The sequence below is a fragment of the Haemorhous mexicanus genome, chromosome 1 (assembly GCF_027477595.1).
Source record: "Haemorhous mexicanus isolate bHaeMex1 chromosome 1, bHaeMex1.pri, whole genome shotgun sequence".
NCBI classification, from domain to species: Eukaryota; Metazoa; Chordata; class Aves; order Passeriformes; family Fringillidae; genus Haemorhous; species Haemorhous mexicanus.
In genome coordinates, this window is record NC_082341.1 from 131,565,784 (window position 1) to 131,585,295 (window position 19,512).

General features: G+C 39.5%; 1 protein-coding gene across 2 annotated transcripts in view; it reads left to right on the forward strand.

Moving 5' to 3' along the window:
• Positions 1–873: 873 nt before the first annotated feature.
• WWP1 (WW domain containing E3 ubiquitin protein ligase 1) overlaps positions 874–19,512 on the forward strand; it is a 59,044-nt gene continuing 40,405 nt past the window's right edge. For both annotated transcript variants that reach the window (XM_059863176.1, XM_059863185.1), the window contains exon 1: positions 874–1,011. The gene's annotated coding sequence lies outside the window, so the exon portion shown is untranslated. The remainder of the gene's footprint in view (positions 1,012–19,512) is intronic.

Genomic DNA, 19,512 nt, shown 5'->3' on the forward strand with positions numbered 1-19,512 from the left:
TGTGCCTCCTGCCAGGGCAAAGCCGGCCCTGCGCCCATGCCGGGGCTGTCGGAGGTGTCGCCGGGCGGGCGGTGTCTCGCCCGGCAGCGGGGCTGCTCTGCGCCGCTGCCGAGGGCTGCGCGGAGCTGCTCTCCCCTGCCCACATCCGTCCGCCCCAGAACGGGAAGGGCTGCGTTACTCAGAGAGCGAGAAGAAGCTCGGCGGTGGAGGACAGGGACCAGCCAGGGGGATCACAGGCACAGGCTCCTGTCACGACGCCGTCAGAGGCTCCCGGCGGGGCACAGGAGCCCACCCTGCCCGCACGGCCGGGAAGGGAGGGCGGGAGGCGGGTGCAGGAGACACCCCCCGCCTTTATCGCTCGCACCGCACCGGGGTGTGCTGGCTCTCCGCGCCGCAGAGGAGCCTTGTCGGGGGACAGCGACTTGCAGGAGCCCTCCTTATCCTGCCCCAGCAGGCTCTGTCCCGCGGACCGTGCCCCGGGGCTGCAGCCCGGCCCCGCCTCCCCCGAAGTCGATTCCGTGCTCTCGGCTCTTCTCCCCGCCGCGGCGCCCGACTTGGTTCAGCCCGGGGCAGGCGCTAGGAATAAGCCCTGTCCCCTTTGAAGAGCCTCGGTTCAGGCTCGCCTCTTCCCTCCCACCGCCGCTGCGCACTGCTCGGTCCCGACTGGGCCCTCCCGCCGGGGCGGCTCCAGCGGCTCCCGCTCCACAAGTTCCTGCTGCCCGTGCCCCGGGCGCGCGCACGAGGCTGGCCCGGCCGTCGGGGGCGCCGGGCGGGAGCAGCGGGAGCGGGAGCGGCAGCGGGAGCGGTGCCGGGAGGGGCGGGAGGAGGGCTGTTGTGCGGGAGCCGCCGATGCCGCTGTGAGATGGCATCATTCTGCGCGGCGGCGGCGGCGGAGCGCGGCGCGGAGGGGTGAGGGAGCCGCCGCGGCGGCGAGGAAGCGAAGAAGAAGAAGAAGAGAAAGGTGGAAGGAAGGAGAAGGAGGCGGCAGCAGCTGTGAGGCTGCGAGCCACGGTAAGGGCACAAAACAGGCTGTGCCGCAGCCGCTTTGCGGTCTGGCCCGGCAGAAACACGGCTGCCGTCCTCGCTCCTCGCCGCCGCTCGGCCGTGGGCAGCCAGGGGGGTGGGCGCTGGACGGGTGCGATCTGCCCCTGTCACCGAGGGGCGGGGAGGAGGGGAATGGGCGTGGGGGCTAAAATGGCGAAGGGAGCCGTAGTGAGGTCTCGGTCTCTCCTTTCCGGCACTTCCACTCGTCGCCCCCCTCCGCCTCTGCTGCCGGGGGGCGGCGGCTGTTGCTTCTCCCCTCCCGGTGGCCCACATGGTGTTCGGAGAATTGCTATTTCCCTGCCGTCTCCCACTCTGGCTCGCGTCTGGACAGGACTGAGGGCCTCTGGGCCCGCACCTGGCGAGGGGAGGGAGGGTCGGGGCTGTGGTGAGCCTGTGTCTCTGTGGGGCAGGGGGAGAGGGAGGGGGAGTGTCGTCGGTGTCCGGTGTCAGGCGAATAACCTTGTTTATTCCTGTCTACGGCCTCTAAGAGGGTGACTGGGGGCTGAGTCGTGACCTGTGTCAACGCTGAGTGGATTGCGAGAGGCTTTAGTGGCCAGGAGTCAGGCAGCTCCACGGCTGGCCCTGGCTTGCTTATGTGCGGGGTGAAAGCAGAGGAGAAGGATATTGTTACGTTTATGTTCACCTGCCTTTGGTGAAGCCGGGGAGGGAGGAGGTGAGGAGCCGTGCCCCCTCCCCGGTGCGCTGCTGTCGTCCCTCGCGGTGCCAGGCGCAGGGAACACGGGGTGTTCTCGGTCAGCGCTCAGGTTTTGGGTGTCTGCTCGTCTCTCGGGGTCCCTGTGATGGGTGTTTGGGTGAGCAGACTGTGTGAATTGAAGACCTCAAAAGACCTGTTTGTGTCGTTTATCTTTTGTTTATGTTGTTAAAAAATGTTACAACTCAGCGTGTTTATTTACTTGATTTTATTTGTAGTTGTCTTATTTTTGGAATGATACCAATTCTCATCCCAGTTTAACTAGGATGAGCTAGCTCTGCTTCCAGATCTATAAATGTTTAAACTGTACATCAAAGAGAGAAAAGGACTTAACACCATCTAATTATTTTAATGGGAGCTCTTCGATGTTTGGGTGAAACTGTAAAAAAAGGTATTCATATTTCAGTTGCATTTTCACAGGGCAGCTGTGTCTTATAAAAAGTAATCAGGATGCCATGCATTGAAAAAAAATTCAGGTTATGCAAGTTTAATAGTACTGGTTTACTAGGAGATGCAATCACTGACTGCAGGTAGCTGGGTTATATATAGTCATACCAATGAAAAATAGTATGATCTTCATAGTAATAAGTCTGCTCTTTAAAAAAAAGTGGTATACTGGTTTAATCTTGGCAATATAGAAAAAAAGGGACTGATATTGGCTGTGATGAACTTTGCTAACTTGAACTGGTTGTATTTTTTAAAAAAATTTTCTATGCTGCCTTATCTGAGTCCCTGTTGGTCAAGGTCTAAACTGAATAACTATTTCTGGTTGATTTAAATACTAATAAAGGTTAAATAAATTTACTTACAGAAAAAAGTCTGAGAATTTTTCATCCTTTTGAGAAAAAATTTAAAGCCGCAAAAGCGCAATTTACTTGGATTCATGACAAAGATGTTTTCAAATAGGGCAACGACAAATACTTTTGGTTTATGCTGCTTGTGAACTTGTGTGTTTAGAATCCCTTTATCACCTCCTCAGTGTGGATTTTGAGCTATATTTTAAAGGTCTAGTCCTGTAAGTGCTTCTGGCTTGAGCAGCTTAGTACTATCCGTGGACTTTCCCAATGACACTGTAAAATAATTCCCTTAAATACAAAATTATACTTGAAAGCTTGAGAGCTTTGGGACTGATTTATTCTCTTGGTATGGGGCACTTTGTTACCAAAAGAATATGGATGATTTTTGTTTGTAAAATAGTTTACATTTGTTGTTTATTATCAGTGAAAAAAACACTGTAAGTCAGCCAGTATGTTTTTGTTAAAGGGTTTTCAATAAACTTTAAGTAATTGCTTTGCCTACAAGTGCTTCTGAAATCACAGGAATACTGATGGAGTTCAGAGCCAACCCCTTTTCATGAGTCTGTGGAACCCTTGGAAGGAGGAATGTCTGCTAGTTTTACTGCTTTTCATCTTCCTTTTTATCTTTGAGTATGGAGTTGAAAATTTTGATAAGTTGGAATTTCTCCCCACTTCCCTGTTATTTTTCATGAAAAAATGTGTGTGGGGAAAGAGATTCCTTCTAGGTTATGGACAGGAAGAATCAGGAGTAAGGATCTACAACAGGGAGTTGGTGTCACATTCAGTTTCTTTGCACTTCCTATGCCATTAAAACATTAGACTTGAAAACTAAGGTGCCATAATCAAAATATTGTGACCTAAGCCATGTCTGTTAATTGGAAATGGCTTCTCTTTTTGCACTTAAAGCAAATACTCATTGTTAGCTTAAAAAAACCCCTGCAACCTAAATCCCCCACAAAAAACCCCAAGTTCATTTTCGAATTGAGTTGACATAATGAAGTGTGGAGGCTAGGTGAAGTAATGAATGGAGTGATAACCAAAATTAGTGCTTGCTGCAAGCTGTCTTTAAGTGATTCTTGTAAGTTACTTTTAGCTGTGTTAAAAAGACTCTTCCTGAAGACTAAAAGGGAGTGAAGCTACTGATAAAAATGTTCTAAGTTTTAGGCAAACCTTGTACTGCACTTGCCTGCTTCTGTAGAGTGTAACATTCACCTGAATTAAAAAAAAAAAAGAAAAAAGAAAAAAAAAAAAAGAAAAAAACCCTTCTGGCTCTGCCAGAAAATCAGTTGCATAGTGACTCAAAATCAGAAAAGCTGATCCAGTGTGCCTTTAATAAAGTATGTGAACTGGGGCAGGATTCCCCAGTTTCTATGGTAGTGTCATATTAGCACAAATCCTGTTATTTTTCCTGTCCTTGCAAAACTTGTACACCAGAACTGCTGAACTCTTCATTTGAATTCTGAGTTGTGCAATACAGTGACTCTCTTCTATATTCTCAGGTCTGTGTCCCAATGCTGGCAGTAGGAGCGGGTTACATCCAGGTCCTTCTTTCAAAGTTTGTTGCCATTGCATAAGTAGGCCACTTTCTGTCTTGGTGTTCATTCTGTTTTACTGTGGTATGCTGGAGTTCTCCTGTGGTTACATAAAGTGGCCATAGGTAAGGATCGTTGAAAATACTGGAGGTGTCACCACTGTTTTCTTGAAGAAAAATCATATAGTTGGCAAAGAGAAACCTCCTCTACTTATAAGCAGGAGTTGGGAGTGTCCAGAAGAGACATTCCAAAGGCTTGTAAAAAAGATGAAGTCTTAGAGTGGTGCACCCTCTTTCCCTGCCCTGGCCCTCTCCCCTATAGAACACTGACATGGCACAGTTTTTGCTAAAATTTACCTTTGAGAGATAGTAAGAGGGAGTTTTTTTTTTTTTTTAGTTGCTTTTTGTAAGTGAAAAGCTCCAACTACTGCTGCTTGTGATATGTATTTGCTGTGTTTGAGGAGCTGCTAGTTTAATCAGAAGCGTGTTGAAGTTTAGCTCTGTTTTCCAAGTGTAGTGTTGCTTTAGAGAGAAACACTGGAGATTTCAGGGAAGCCGTCAGCCATCAGAGTGGTTATAGGATGTCAGAATTGTTTACAGGGGAGCGTGCTAGGTTTGTTTTTGTTTTGTTCTGGGTTTTTTTTTTTTTTTTTTTCAATTTCTTAGCATTGCAGGGAAAGTATGTCAGGAGAACCTTTAGGTTTCTTTTACATATAGATCTACTAATTATTGCACATATAGTAAGAAGTAATTTATCATTGCAGGTTTACATGACTGTACTGCTGTAGTTCTATAGCAGCCTATGTATGACAAAGAAACAATTATATTTTGATTCCCTCTCCTCTTAGTCAGTGTTGAGGACTGTGTAAATTGTTCATCTAATGTACGGTTTGATAATTCAGTACTGGCAAAAAATCACTTTTAAAATCTGTTAAAAGAGAGTATGGCTTTGGATTTAATTTACAAATTCTACTGATTTTGAAGAGTCAACTGAAATTTACTGAGCTGGTTGTGTTACTTTATAATGGCTTTTGACTAAAATAAAGTCATCAGTAAAATTGGAGTGAAGCATGTGTTTAACAAAGCAGATAATGTTCTTTGGTTTTCATTAACCACCATTTTTCTTTTCATTGCAGTGTGTTAGGTATGCTTATGTTCTGCTTTAAGTGGCTAGCATGTGAGCATACTTAAATGTAACCAGTTCAAAACCCGAATACTTTTTTCTAAATAAAATTATCTGTTAAGCAGTAGGACAGTCTCTTGTCTTATGTGTAAATGGCATTGAGAATGCAAATGCATATTAGTAACTGACCACTCAAGTAGTTCAAACAGCATAGAATTCCTCCCATCTATGTCGATTCCATTAGGATTTTAGGCTTATTTTGCAGGATATTGTCTTGAAGATAGAAGAAAGCAATTTAAAAACTGATGAGAAGAGGAAGTCGGATTCTAAAGATAAGCAGCACAATAATTCTGGTTTATGCATTTAAGTGTTTTCACCTTGCAGCCTGAAGTGGGCAGAGGAGAGCTCTCATCTTTGTTGCTGTGAGCACAGAGAGCAGTAAACAGGATACTCTGCACACATTTCTCATTACTGGAGTTTTTAACCCACATCTTTTGCTATAAGATCTGAATGGAGCTGGAGATTAGCAGAAGAATCCTTTAAAAAAGGAAGCAACTAAAAACTTTTACCTGTTCCTCATATAGGTGGGTGAAAAATATAGGAGGACTTTGGATTTTATGTGCATTTCAAGGTAGTCAGAAATTTCTCAGTATAAATCAAATCAAATGAATTGTAGTTTTAGAATGGGCTAAAGTAAACAGGAAAGATAAAGTTGATAATCTGTAAAATTGCACAATATGCTTTGGCATCAAAACTGAAAAAATAACACATGCCCAGTTTTGAAACAGAGTACTGTGGTAGTTCTTGATAAATTCAGAAAGACTTTTTTTTGTTTGTTGTTTATAAGGATGAAGTAAAACTGATGAACAGATCATGATACCTTTGTCTTATAAGCTGACCTTGTTTTTATTATATGACATACCAAAATTGCATTCACACTTCTCTCTTGTATTTCAAAGCATCTGTGATGACATAAAATTATGTTTGTAAGCATAACAATTAAAAAGCAAAATAAAATATAAGAGAAAAGCTCAATAGAAGATGAATAGTAATAGGATTGGCAAACTTCCCTTTTCTCCTCAGGTTAGAATTGTGGAAGCTACTTTTTCTTAAATTTCAGTTCCCGTTTTTCCTCCATTCTTGGCACAATTTATTTTCCACTTCCAGCTATCTTTGTACAGTGTTATCTTTTTTAAAAAATGATCACTTTTTTTACTTAGTAGCTGAAAAGATTTTGGGCTTAAAAAAAAATACAAGAAAGGAAAGGAAGATGGATTTTGACTTCAAGATGCCAGATACAAGGACAGGAAAAAATCAGTTAGTATTGAAAATCTGATGGAAGACTGATATCTGTATGTCATTCCAGAATAAAATAAATCCCTGACTGTCTTGAAAGAGATTGCTGACAAAATGTTGTCATGGGACGGTGAATTAAACTGCATTGTTAAGGAAATAGCTATGGGAGAGAAAACTATTTGGAATCTTAGTTCATAACATGATGAAAAGTTTTCTGCTAATGAACTGACAAAATCGGTAATTATTTGTTGAGTAGTGAAAGTTGAACCTTCAGATGGAAATAACAGTGGGTGGTGTAATATTTGGTGATAGGTACATTTTCTGTGTTGACATAGGAAACCTAGTGTTGGAAAGAGTAGCTAGTGGCTACAACTGTTCCTCCAAATGCAGTGTAATTAAGTATTTGGTAACGAGAACCAAACATAGTTAAGAACTATTTTATGAAAATGTCCCATCAGAAATGGAGTAAAAATCTAAATGTTGGAATGTATTCACAATATAACATATATGAGCTTACATGCTATTTTTATGTTACTTACATAAGCATATTTGTTACTATTCTATGGTAAATGGTTTTGGAAATCTCCCAGATATTTTACAAATGAACTGTTGGGTTTCTTTGTTGTTTGTATTCAGCATTTGATCAGGAAAATATAACTGATTGAGGAGAAAACTATTAGAGTAGTACAGCTTCTGTGCAAATAAAATGAAAAATGTTGTTAATTTTTAGCATTAAAAGAAAGTGAAGCGAAGCCTCTAGCAGAGGCCCACAGAACCCTAAATATTAAATATATTAAATGTAACTTTCAGCCCATGCTTTTAATCCTGTGTCATACAACTAAACAAAGACGTGTTAGAGAACACTTTGAAAAGTTGAGGAGGGTAGTCTATCAAGAAGTAATTCTTGCACAGTTCAGTTGAGATTAACTGATGTGTGATTCAAAATAAGGAATAAATAGACAAGGAGAAAATCCATTGCTAAGAAAGAGGGGTTTTAATAAAAAATATCATACAGATCATACTTTAGTACATAAACTAAATGCATTTTAAAATGCTTTCAAAGAGCAAGTTAGTCTTGACTGCCCACTGTAACCTTTTTTTTGTTGCAGTTTGTTTATGTTTTGGTTTGGTTTTTTTGAATATAACTGTCAGGGACAGCCTACTTTCAGAGTTGGTTGCTGTTCTTGTCTCTTTTGTATAAATCTGTCATGCTGGTTGCTTCAGTTTCAAAGCTTTAAAGGCTATAAGAAATCAAAATTTATTAAATAAATCTTTATTAGCAGTGACATATACTTTGGGCTTGTTTTCCTGTATATTCAGGAAATATATAATAGGAATATTTCCTTATATTCCTGTTCAAATCCTGCATATTTGAACATTTTGTGTTTCAATCCCTCCCTTATAACAGAGGGGAACTAAGATAATTTTTCCAGATGTTTAGTGCCACTCCACAGCTTAAAAACTGGTGTTTCTAAAGGTTGATATAGAAGATGTAGGAATAGACTGAAGAATAAAACAGACAATGCCATCATGCCACTGTTTCTGAGCACAGTGCATTCCTAGCTTGAATGAATGCTTTGTGTATTTTTTCAACTTTTCCATGTTCTGCCCTGTCTTGAAAGCTGTATGGTCCAACTGGGCAAGGCACAAGAAAGGACAGCAGCAAGAGGAGAAGAAATTCATATGGATGAAGACTTGGTGAATGACTAAGCATTTTTAATACTCTTCAGGCTGAAGGTCTGTGTGTTGACTGTATCATGCAAGTGTATATTTTGTTGCAAAGGATGCTGGAGATGCTTTTCTCTTGCTCATCTTTCCTCTCATATCAACACCAACGAGTCCCTCGAAAATCAACCTGAATTAGGGAATGACTTTGACATCCTTCAGTAGGAAGGTCTGTACTTTTTGTAGCCATCTGATTTCAAGGCAGAGTTGCTCACAAGAATAAGCTGTTAATTATTTTAAGTTTTATAACTTAGTCTTTAGCTTTCTCTAAAAAGGATACTGACCTTCATGAAAGTGTGTTTTCATTCACTGTTGCTTTTGTAATGATGTGTTAAACTTACTATGCAAGTTATTATTGTGGTTCAGTATTGGCCCTTGAGAAGTCAACTTTGGGCCCTTCTGTTTTTTATTAATTTTCATGTTCTCAGCTTGTAATTTTTTTTTTTTTGTAGTTAAATTTTGGAATCAGATAAACTCAGACTAAAATTGGATCGGAAAATAATTAGCAGAAACAGGCAACTCTTTGTTTTAAGATGTGTGAATTTTTTATCAGCTTAGAGCCCTGGTAAGGATCAGGTTGAATTCACTAGCACTGTGGAGACTGAAGGGCTATTTTTGAAAAAGTAAGCTTGGCTGAATGCTCTCAGGTAGCAGTAGGTAAGATTAGTGCAGTCTGTGACTGGAAGTAGGACAGACATGTTTTAGTGTTTTAACACTGCTGAGATTGACAGCTGGAAAGAGCCTTGCATAGCACTTTTAAAAAATCAAATATTCAGAGAAAAGAGAGTGAGAACATGCAGTGAATTCTACTTACACCTCTTTGAGCTATTTTTTGAGATAAAGTTACTGGTGAGAGGTGGATCACATCAAATGTCTTACTGATAAAAATTGTGCAAAACCTTTTCTGCCACTTTCTCATAACACTGAGTAGGCTTCTCTTCCCCTCTTTGAATTATTGCTTTTCTGTGACTTACCAAAACAATGGGGAGGCTGGGAAACTATTTTGTGGAGCAGTAATAATGTATTTCCCATTATTGGTATTCCTTAGTCACCTTTATTCATATCCCATAAAAACATAGTGGGGGGCATGTAACAGTAACAGCAGCACTCTTGGTTAATGTCTTTAAAGTTGTTCCATGTTTGCTAATTTTGCTACGGCTGCAGTAGAGATATGTTTACAGCAGTCAAAGCTATTGTAACTAATAAGGTGGTGCTGACAGACATGAATTCCTGTGAGTGGATTTTATAAGCTATCTGGGCACTCTTGGTATGTGCTTAGGCTCTCTGCCTGTTCAGAAGCTCATACTTCTCAATTTTCCATGTGGTGAAAATAGGTTACCTATATAGTTTAATATGGAGTACCTGTATGTAACTAGGGGTAAAGTCTTCTGTTTGCAGTGTAGGTACACTAAAATCTGCCCGTATTTTAACTATCTTAATATATTGCTTTACATTGCTCTTGATGCAAGTCTGATGAGCAATAATTTATACCAAGCATTAGGATTCTCCATAACAGAAGTCAACCCAGAAAGGCTTGTGTAGCTAGCATATATCATGTTCTGGCAGATATGAGAACTATTCAGCTAAATATTAAAATTAAGGAGAAAATATTCTTTCCTGATTTCTTGGCATATGTGTTGGCTTTTAGCTACCATTGTTCTGTTCAAGAAACCTGGAAGTTGTTTACTCTGTTTGTTTCACTGTATGTGTATTTTTATCTGTAACACGCAGAGGAGGCATTGTGGTATTTTTCATTATTTGACATTGTAGTAGGACCTAGAAGCATCATTGTGATTAAGATTCACAGGCAATGCATGCTGTAAATATTTTGCTGTAAGTTTCTCTGTAGCAGTGGAACTAGGTTCCATACAGACCTTTCTTACAGTTACAATTCTTTTCTTCGTGTGCTGTTTTAGACCCTTCTTCCTTGTAATAAAAAAGGCACTATCACTGCTGCAGCTCAGACTGATTCAGAGCTTTCTGTGGTGTTTGTGTAGCTTTTGAGTCAGGCAGTGTAGAGAGCTTGAACTCACGCTGCAGCCTTTGCTCAGCAAGCACATGAAATTGTGTCTCTTTCTTCTGGTAGGCTATTGAACTTTGTGAAACTCATGGGAACTTAGTGTTTCAGAAGATATTACTTCTCAGTTTATTTTAACTGGAGCTGGTGGTGAACAGATTCACTTAGAGGGATGGAGATGAAAGGAAGACGAGGAAGAGGCAGGTGGACAGTATGAGTCATGCATGTGATGTTTGCTTGGGAAAACTTTTTTAAGGTCCAAGTATAAGGCAGAACAGAACAGGCAGATGTGTGCAGTGGAATCATAGTAATTTGTCTAGGCCTCTTGCATAACACTTGGAAATACAGTTTTTTGTAAACTTCTCTAACGGTACTATATTTTTTCTTAGACCTTTATATGAGGCTGGTAATATGTTATAGATAATGCACAGATCAATTCTATGACATTTGTAGCAATGGTCAGTGAATGTACTTGAAAAAATGCAGAAAATACTGTTTATCTAGAGAGCTTGCTCTCTATATCAATAGGAGTAAATGAAGATTTCGTTTCTGAGGTGGAGGGGTGGAATGTGCATACAGCTTGGCTTAAGAAGGAGGATTTATTCTGTATATAAATATACAGTAATATTTATATCAGACCCACTGTGAAGAATGGAAGAATTTGTCCAAAGGAGGAGTAGAGAGCATGACTTAAGAGGGGCAGCTCAGGATACAGTGTTTGCTCGGCTTAGAGAAGATGAAACGTAGAGGTGACGTCATCGCTGTCTTCAACTCCCTTATGATGGGGAGCAGATAAGGAGGTGCTGATCTTCTGGTGTCCCCTGATAGGAGATGAGGGAATTGCTTAAAACTGTTTTGGTTTGATTGGTTAATAAGGAGTTCTTTGCTGAATCATTGAATGGCGTATGTTAGAAAGGATTGCAAAAGTGGGATCAAGCACTGGAACAAGCTCCCCAGGGAATTGGTCATGGCCCCAAGCTGTCAGTTTGCAAAAATAAAATAACAGTACAGTATTTCGATTGACAGGGACCTACAGTGATCATCTAGTCCACCTGCCTGAGCAGTTCAGGACTGACAGCAAGGTAAACTATGTTGTTGAGGGCACTGTCTGAATGTCTCTTAAACACTGACAGGCCTGGGGCATAGACTATCTCTCTAAGAAACCTGTCACAGTGTTTGACCACCTTCTCAGTGAGGAAATACTTTCTAATGTCAGGTCTGAACTTCCCCTGACTCAATGTTGAACCATTTCTACATGTCCTGTCACTAAACAATCTGGAGAGGAGAGTAGAGCCTCCCTTCCCAGTTTCCAGTCAGCAGACTTGCTACTGGTATGTTCAACTCCAGTATCCAGATCATTGATAGAAATATTGAACAGGACTGGCCCTGGAACTGAGACTTGAGGAACAGCACTGGGATAGGTCACCAGTCAGGTGTAGTCCCATTTGGTACAACCCTTCGAGCTCTGCCCTTCAGGCCGTACTTCACTGAGCATACCATGGACCTGCTCTTCCCACAGTTGGGCAACTTGTCCTGAAGGATGTTGTCAGGAACAGTATCAAAAACCTTGCTAAAATCCAGAACTATATCTGCTACCTTCCCTTCATCCACAAGGTCAGAGACCTTATCCTAGAAGGATATAAAATTAAATGGGATCATTTCATGATCACAGCTGCCAAGACAGTAACCTACTGTCACATCCCCCATGAGTCCTTCTGTATTCACAAATAGCAAGTCTTGGAGGGCATCTTTTCTAACTGGCTCGCTGAGTACCTGTGACAAGAAATTACCTCCTACAACGTCAAGAATTTCCAGGACTTCCCCATCACAGTGGTATGGCACTCCTGGATGATATTAATTGAAATCTTTTATAAGGGCAAGGGCTTCAAATTCATGGGTTTCCCCTAAATTGCCTTGAGAATAATTAATCAATAATTATTTCCTGGCTGGGGTATCAGTTATAGACACCCACTGCAGCAACTCCTTTTCTTCCATACCCCTAATCCTCTCTCGGGAGCTCGCAATCACATAATGACTAACAGTAAGGCTGTGCAATCAAACCCTTGCTCGCAAACAGAGCAATTATTCCACCTTGCCTGCTCTTCCTATTGCTCCTGAAAAGCCTGTAGCCCTTCATCCTAGTGCTCCAGCCATGAGACTCATCCCACCAAGTCTTACAAACACCAGTAATAGCCCTGGGAACTGACCAATCCATCCTGTTCAGGAAGCATTCAGACAGTGCTCTGAGATACTTTTAACTTTATGTTAAAAGATGTTAAACTTTTAAATAGTTCTGTGTGGAGTCAGGAGTTGGATGGGTCGATCCTCGAGGTTCTCTTCATCTGAGGATTTCCTGTGTTTTAAGAAGAGTTACAGTTTGCTTTCCAGTTCATTTCTCTGTCGGTCTGCTGCAAGGTTGGCAACTTGGAACTTAGTAACAAAATATTTACAGTGTATCAGGGACATTGAAGTACCTCTGGAGAAGCTGTTGGTTTACCGTCAGGGAAAACTAGTGCCTTGTCCTATTGTCAAGGCCTGATAAACCTTGGAGGAGGAGAGTGCTGAAGCTGAAATTCTGCTTCTGTGAAAGCAGATCCTAAGGAAGCCACTGCTGTATCAATACCCACCAGTATGTGCTGTGGCCTTGGCAAAAAGATGAGAAATTAAATGCTCCTATATCCCTGACTGTTCCGGCTGCTCTGAAGATTCACTCCCAAAAGTATGTTGATGAAAACAGAAAGTATGAAGATATTCTCATAGTTTCCTTCTCATTTGTTTTTTTGGAGTACTAATTAACAAATTTGGGTCCTTTTCCAGACTTCGCAGCCTTGAGTAATTCTCCTTTTTTGGAGAACACTTGTAAGCTGTTCTTAGATAAAGGAGTGAGGGATATTGTAAGTTGAAGATGGCTTTGGTAGTACATTTGAGTTTTAACAGGAGAAGCAAAACATTCTGCTGGCAGAAGATATCTCGGGGTCGTGGTGGACATGAGGTTGAACATGACGCAGCAATATGCCATGGAGACAGAGGGTGACTGATTCCTGGGCTGCATTGGACAAAGAATCTCCATCAGGTTGAGGGAGGTGGTCTTTTCCTTTTAATCAGCACTGGTGATGAGGCCATACTTGTAGTCCTGTGCCCAGCACTGGGCTCTTCAGTACAGAGAAGACATGAATGTGCTGGAGAGGGTTTAATTAAGAATCTTCAAAATGATTAAGGCACTGGAGCACCTCTACTTAAAAAAAATAAAATTCCAATAGTCACTATTAGGATAGAATATATCCTACAGTTACAAATGTTTTGAACAGTACATTTTATTGTCCTCTCAGGTTTTCCAGGTCTTTTTGTATAGGTGATACTTATTTTCCTGATGAAATAGGTATTCTTTTTTAACATACATATTTTAAACTCATCAATACCTAAGGAATTGGAGAAACTATTAGTACAAAGTAAATACTAAAGGGATCTGAAGGAATGTTATCATCTTGATAAGTAGCTATTCTGTTATATAGTTTCAAGTTGTTAGCTTTGCATTTTTATAAACTATCCTAGATTTTTATTTAAGGTAGAGACCTACATTTCAGTCCATCAGTATTTGTCTGACTCATGTTTAGCAGTAGGTACCACAGAAAATAACTTGTTGCTCAACAAACAATGGTCTTTACTACAATCTTGTCCTAGAAGTACTATCACTGTGTGTTTCCATTGTGTGAGAAGTAAAATCAGTGCTCTTAGCATTATTTTAAATGATCAGGAAAAACTGATTTCTATTCCTGATATTTTCTAAGCTATTAAACAATGACTTTAGCTACAATTTATAATACTTTTACAAATGGTATCTCATAGGTGAAGAGGCTGTATAGTACTACTCACAGCATCTTAAAAATTTACTGGCTAATTATAAAACTTACTCTATGCTTTATGATTCTGAATACATTTAGTACCATCTTTTGCATTCACTTTGAACATAGAACTGTTGCTTAAGTTGTTTTCACAGGGATTCTGAAAGTTAATAATCTTTCCTTCTGAAAGTTAATAATCTTTCCCTATTGAGCATACTGTTAAATAAATTAGGATTTGTAATGTTCAGGTTCTTTAGTTTCATGCATAATTTTAAGACATAGGTAGAAAACCTGATGGTAAGCATGAATGCTACTTAGTTCCATTCTTAAATATTTTGTATTTTGTAACATATGTGTTTCATGTGTACTTTTGTATTGAATAATTAAAATATCTCCCAGAAAAATTTTAGATCATATTGGTATAAAATGCAAAGAGAAAAATATACACAGGACTGAAATTTAAAGGTAGTAAAGATGAAAACAACAAAAAAACAAGGGGTTCAAAAACCAGGAAGTGTTTAAATTCATGCAGATAAAAAGGTATGGGAATTGGCTGCTTGCGCAAAATCAGAATACCAGCAGACGTGGAACTTGGCTTAGTCTGTGAAAAAAAAAAATATTCCAGTGTCATATAAACAGATCTTTTAAGATAATTTGAAAGAATCCAAGACATCAGAGTAAGGCATCCAGATTAAAAATTAAAGGTTAGTGCTGTTTGTGTAACTTGGACTTTGCTTTTCTCTCATATGTCTAGCAGGAGTCACACATTCATTTTCTACTGAACCATTTCCTTCAGTGTATCTGTAAGAATGACAAAAAAACCCACCTGCTGCTTAATGGCGCTTCATTACTCCATAGTTCTTGTTCAGTTCATTTCATTTCAATTAACTGAAGCTTGTCAAGGCTTTTATTTGACATTGAAAAAAATCTCTTCAATGTTTTTGCAACTTCTAGTAATTTTAAGTGGGACTTATTGCCTGTTTAACTGCCTGCAATGTGTTCATTTACAGCTTTAGATACCCTTTTTAAAGTCCTTGCCTGCTAGAAGTATTTGTAATGTGAAATAATTAAAACAATAGTATAGCTAGGCAATATTTTCCTTTCCTTGAAGTTTGTTCTTATGTTCAAGCAATTTTGCTTCCCTAAGAGTGAGTGTAACAGAGTGCATACGTGAAAGACTTTTTCTAAGTGGCTGAAGCATGTCAAGGTACCATTTTGCCAGCTTTATGAGTATTTTAAATTCTGGCATTCTATTGAAAGGAATCAAACCAGCAAGTATTTTCCTTAAGTGTATAAGATGTCCCTGAATATAGCTTTTTACTAGGAGCTATAGGAGTTCACAGGAGTAAGGTTGTTTTTTCTTCCCCTCCCCCTTCCCCCATACAGCAATTAGTTGCTGATTAATTAAATCTAATACCTTGACCTACATGATGTCTTGTCTGTATCCCTAGTCCATCCCACCTAAACCAAAATTTGTATTGGGCTTCACTGTATATTCCTGGTTAACATATATTTGTTCAGAAAAGAGAACAGAACTGCAGACTTTCTGAATTGGCCTGAAATAGTAAATCTTAGAGGAACAGAACATCTCAAATGGAAGAGGAGAGATGAAATTTTTGTGAAGAACAAATTAGTTTTGTCTTCAACATGAAGCAAATGTTCAGTAGTTCTCAGAAGGCCCTACTGGTGTTTGTGATAAGTATTTCCATTGCTTCTTAAAGTGGCATTTGGTTTGTGTTAAGGTTTGTGGCATTCAAGGGAAGAAAACTTTTAGTTCTCTATTTGTCTATGTGTAAATATTACTGTAATTTTAGCTTTTGATGATCAAAACTATCCATATAGGGAATGTCAAGACTTAATTTTTTTTTTTTTTGTTAGTGTTGCAGAGGGCAAGAAGAATTGTAGAAGTGACATTAATGTCCTGCTCAGTGTGAGAAAGGCCAACACATTTTTGGGTATACAGATATTTCTCCAGATCTATTTCAGATCTGGTAGCTCTTTGTGCATCTCAGATTACTGCGGTGAAAGTTTCCTGATGGCTAAGGGAGAAATCCTTAATTTTTTAAATGATAATAAAGTTACTGGTTCTCTCTGGAAGTAATACAGTTTTGGTTCTTTTTTTTTTTTAAACCTAGTTAATTAGGCATGTGTTCAATTAGCTGTGACAAAATCATCATCATTTTAATGTTGATAAATAGTGAAATGGACTTTTCAATCAGAATTGTGCTGAATAAAAATTCTCGATTTTGAGAGTCTTAATGGAAAGAAATTGATTAAGAAACTTACTTGCATCTGACATAAGAAAAGGCATTTTTTCCTTTTTTTTCTTTTTATTTTTACATCAATAAACTTTCTTCCGATCCCATCCTTGCTGATTTTCATTGGCATGGTAACTCCCTTCCCCCCACCCTTGTTTCTTTGGTGGAAGAAGAGGGCCTGGAGGCAGGAGTAGAAGTGTGGATGATTTTCTGTGCTACCCAACAAAATGGAACAACTGTCTTTTCCTGCAGCATGCTCACACAGGGTTGCTTTGTCACCCTGCATGCTCTACCATGGGCAGAGTTTCCCTAGAATCTTTCCTTCCTATACCTCACACTCAGAAGATCAGAACAGCTACAGTACAGAGATTCTGACACCTACAACCTCCTGAAATCACTGTTCAGTTCTCCAACCTTCAGCATTAATTGACCTTTTTACATTAATGAATTAAAGTGAAAAAAGAAATTGTTTTCTGTGATGGTATTTTTCTATGTTATGAAATGATATCACAGGTAATTGGACCATACTATCTTGGTACTTTTTTTTTTTGTTTGTCTTATTCCTAGCTTGATTCTTGTGGTATGCTATGAGTAGGGAAATGGGTTTCTCTCTTGGTGGGTGTACTCTTTTACATCTGAGTGCCTTGATTCTTCATTAAGTATCTCCTCAATTACTGGTTCACAGCATCAGGCAATTTAGAAATGTGTGTTTGCTGCTCCAGTGATACTTCTTAACTTTCAGCTTTACAAGAAATACCTGCACAAGATGCACTAATTTCCAAGTGAGTAATGCAATTTAAAATGTACCTGCTTAAATTCTATGAATAAGTAATCATTCTACTAATGACTGAGAAAATAAATAAATGAAATATTCACTGTTGTTGTTCCCTTTGATTTCTGATGTTTTAATAGCATTTTGAGATTTGGAGACTATTGCTCACAGAAGTGTAAATTTTATAAATGTTGTTATTGTTACTGACTTCCATGAAACTGAGTTCCATGTTGAGTCACATGAAGTAGGAAATGATCCTTTAATTTTTTTTAATAGACTTCTATGTTGTCCGTTCCATGGTTTTGCTTTTGTCCTAATCAATCTGTAGTTACCCAAAATAATATATACAACTGAAGTAATATTAAAATATCAGCTGTAGGAGTTAATAACTAGATTGTACTCTTCCAGTTGATGAAACAGTTATATATGATGAGGTTGGTTTAGTCAGAAGTTTTGTGCTCACTGTGGTCTTCATGGTCCCTCCAGAGTCTCTCAGGGAATTTTTGTTGTCCAGGAATTTTGAGGCTGGGGGTGGTATTTACATGTATTGATGAAACAGTTCTGAAAGTAAAGCTTCACATCCTTCAGACCAATGAAGTTTAACCTAGAGCTTGAATAAAGAGGTGTAGCAAGTTCATATTTGGGAATGTGTGGTGATTGTAGCCCTGTCAGAATTAATCCCCTCATTTTCAGGAAGATTGTAACTACAAAGATGGTGATTTACGTTGCTATATGTAATCCTCTTTTTAAGATTATGTAAAGATAACCTCAAAGATTTTAACCCTTAATCAACATATTCAAGAGCTAAACTGAGCATTTTTTTTGAGAGACAAGAAAAAGGGATTTAGGGATGAGGAAAAAAAAGTTGGTCCATGATGCAAGAAAGCAGTAAATATTGCCCCTATGACATAGTGTTCCCTTGTCCATTAGTGGTAAGGGCTTATATTATTTGAAATATAACTTCTAAAATTATTTAGTTTAAAAATCCTCATCTTTCAATGTTTTTTCATCATCTGTTTTTCTTTCTCATGGATACTTTCTTATAAATGAGATCAAGAAAATACAGGTATTTTGCTTTTGATATTACTCTGGATGTGAAATTTACTCAGTCCTCTTAGTGAGTATTTTCACTTTGCTTGGTCTGATTGCCATCCCATGCATTTCTGCAGATCAGACAATGTGTTTAGTTGAAATTTTGGTTATTTTTGGCCGTGCAGATATAGTTTCTTCTGGCTCATTAAGACCAGAAGGTTGCTAGTCCTTGAAACTTTCAGATTTCCAGTATTGGAAGAATCCCTACTAGAATTTTCAGAAATCTTCCTCAGCTTATAAAAGGTTTTACTTCTAGTAAAGTAAAAAAATGATGATAGTCTCATCTTCATGTAAGTCTGTCAATTTTTATGTGACTTCTTTATTTTCCCTGCTTAGTTTTGTTCAGTATATGTGTGGTCTCTTTGCAGCAGCCTTGCTCCCCAGAAACCCGAGATTTTTGGGAACATATATGTCAACACTCTTTACTTCCAGTCTTTGTGGATTTTGGACTGCTCTTTCATGGTCTATTATCCCAGGAGAGCTTTTCATGTCTTTTTCTTGAGTATGACAATCCATACTAGTACCTTACAAACACCAGTAATACTGTTTTTGTCAGCACTGCAAACAGTTCCTGTGATAGAGTTCTTGTTCAGCGTCTCACCTCGCCTCTGCCCCTGCCATGTCTGCACCAGTAATTTTTCTGTCAGAGGTTGAAGGGCCAAGTTTTGGATTGTGCTTCTATTTTTTAATTGTGCAGCAGCATTTGTCAGATGTTCAGACTGGCCTTTAGGGACTAATAGCCAGCCGTTCAAAGCTCTAGATAAAATAGTTCATCTTGTACAATCTAGTTTGGCTGACTTTTCTTCTTGAAGGCTTTGTTTACCTGGAGTAAAAACATGTTTGACTGGAATGAGTATGAGCCAATGTGCATCAGGCAGTGAAGACTGTTGTTTTTTTTTTTTTTTTAATATTAACATTAGAGTGGCTTTTTGGATCTTGAATGAAAATGACAAACATTGTCGGGTGAGCAGGCTGTCTCCTGAAAGAACCAACCTGCATCTGAGCTGATTAGGCAATAACCTGTTAATTTAAAAATGTCAGTAGCTGAGTTAGTGATGAAAATATTGGATGACTGAAGCCTTAATAAATTCAATGTTTCCTTTCTCCTTAATTCCTAACAAGTTCTTTATTTCTAATCAGTTAAGAAAGAATGAATGGGCTGCAGCTGTTAGAATCTTTGGAACATGATGGAAACTTAGAATCTTTGGAGCATGATGAAAACAGAATCAGTCAGTTCAACTAATTTGCTCTGTTCAGTAAAGCCCTTTTCAATACAAACTATGACACAAAACTTAATGTATTT